The sequence below is a fragment of the Montipora foliosa genome, chromosome 13 (assembly GCF_036669935.1).
Source record: "Montipora foliosa isolate CH-2021 chromosome 13, ASM3666993v2, whole genome shotgun sequence".
NCBI lineage: Eukaryota > Metazoa > Cnidaria > Anthozoa > Scleractinia > Acroporidae > Montipora > Montipora foliosa.
Window position 1 is genome coordinate 120353 of NC_090881.1, and position 2500 is coordinate 122852.

Below are 2500 nucleotides of genomic sequence, written 5' to 3' on the forward strand. Positions count from 1 at the left end.
TTTTCGAGGTCACTTTTGGGAAGTCGTTTCTTTAGGAAATGTTCGGTATACAAGTCATTCTCAAAGCGGCATCAAGCGACACTAGACATACAAAACGTCTGTTTGATTGTCAATATGACATTAACTCACCCAAGACTTGGAATCGATTTGTACAGATTCTTCTCTACGTATGTTACATTGCTGGCTTCCACCAAGGGAGATTCGTGCTTCTTGGGGTACAGATGTTTACCCTTTTCGTCGGAAAAAAATGCTATTTCATAGCTTGTTTTGCACCGATTACAACAAAGCATCACTTTCGTTGCTGGCAGAGGACCTGTTGTCCCGTAAACTATTGCTTTAGAAGGCATATTATTCATTGCCAGGGCGTTATCACAATGCAGGCATGATTCCACTGGTGGCACAATGAATCTGTTGTAGTGATAGCTGCCTTCACCCGTGAGTTCCCATAAAGAATCATCGAGCTCAAATTTGAATGATGCGCAAAACACTGAGCAGCATCGTTCCATTATACGGGCATAAATCTGAACTTCAGCCTTTGAAAACTTGACACCGTTTTTTTCAAGGATTTGTTTTGCAATGGAAAAGCGAAGAGGTATTGTAGTTCCTCTGGGGATGACACTAACGGTAATGGGGAGATGATCTAAGGCCATTTTCAAAAGCACAACTCCTCGAAACGTTAATTTTGAAGAGAGCAAAAGCAAAGCCGGATCCTCTTTGATAACCAAGTTATCTGCAAGAATAGATTGTATGTCGATAGCATGTAAAAAAGAAAAGGCAGCATTTAACTCGTCCTGGACTTTGTTTCCTTGATCAATACGTTGTTGAACTGCATCTGGCGTAAAGGCTGCCGCGAGTCATCGCTTCTTCATTTCCTCAGCGCTTTAGGCTACTAAGAAAAAGACAAATGGTTGATGCGCAGTAGTGTAGCGTTACATACAAATCGTTTGTTGAGCCAGGTCAGGCTATTCTACGGGGTTGGTCACGTTAGATACACTCAGTCGTTTAAAGTGCATTTCATGTCCAAACATTTTGATCTCGGGAAGTAGGGTTGCGCCGTTGCATGCATGATTGATAGTTCAACGTTTCTATCTGTATCTCTTCTTTTCATTACATTATTACGCTTTACGATGGACATTTTTCACGCCAGATATTTTCCGCAGTTATTACGCTATTACGCCAAGTATGGTAGTAAAAATGTTCCGTTGCATCTGTTCCGATTCGCAATCTTTATGTTCTTTCTTTGTGTGTGTCATTACGATATTACGCTATTACGATGGACATTTTAACGTGCTATTATTGGAGCTTGGTCAAGCTGGAAAGGTTTTGCCCGTTATTACGCTATTATGCCAACATTATACTAGGAGTATTCCATTCCATATTTGTTCAACGTCGCAATCTTTAGTTATGTTGTTCATTACGTTATTACGCTAATAGAACGCACACTTCACGGAGTTAATGTAGGGGCTTGGTTAGCTGGAACTTTTAGGCGCAGTTATTACGCCAACAATTTAGCAGGGATGTTTCATTCCATGGTTGTTCAACGCCGCTTTCTTACTTTCAGTTTCTCATTACGTTATTACAATGAACTACTTTCAGAGTATATGTACGGTCTTGGTCAAGCTCGACACTTTTCATGATAGTTGTTACGCTACTAAGCCGTAAATATTTTGTGTAAGGATTTTCCATTCCGTGTTTGTTCAACGTTGCAATCTTTTTTTTTTTTCATTACGTTATTACAATGAACACCTTCGCCAACAATTTAGCAGGGATGTTTCATTCCATGGTTCAAGGCCGCTTTCTTACTTTCAGTTTCTCATTACGTTATTACGATGAACTACTTTCAGAGTATATGTACGGTCTTGGTCAAGCTCGCCACTTTTCATGATAGTTGTTACGCTATTACGCCGTAAATATCTTGAGTTTTTTATTTTACTTTTTCATTATGTTATTACGCTATTACAATGAACACTTTGCAGAGTAAATGTACAGGCTTTGTCAAGCTCGATATTTTTAACATTACACAACTACGCCAATAGGGCCGTGTGCAACAGTACATCACTACGCTATTACGATAGACATTTTAAGCCGGAAAAGCAAAAGAACAGACATGAACCGCTGTTCCTACATTTGGTACATTTCATGGATCGAAGAGAAGTTTAAAAACTCACGACATAGAAGACTCCGTAAAGCAAAGGAAGGAAAATCCCATTGCTGCCCTTTCCGTTGTCTCCCTCCAATCCCTAAACAAGTGGCTGATAAAAAAAGGTTGCAAGTGAAAAGAAACAAAAAAGGTAGTATGCTGTTGCAAAGTGAAAAACAGAAACAAAACGGTATTACGCTGTTACGAAGTAATAAGCAAAAAACGAAAAAACAGCAAGTCTAAAACAGTCAACATATGATTTTTAGGATCTTGGCCCATGGACTATGGTGGGAGAAAAGAATCGTAAAGGAAGAAGAGCATGTAAAACTGTGGGAATGATTGAGTGAGGATGATTAACAA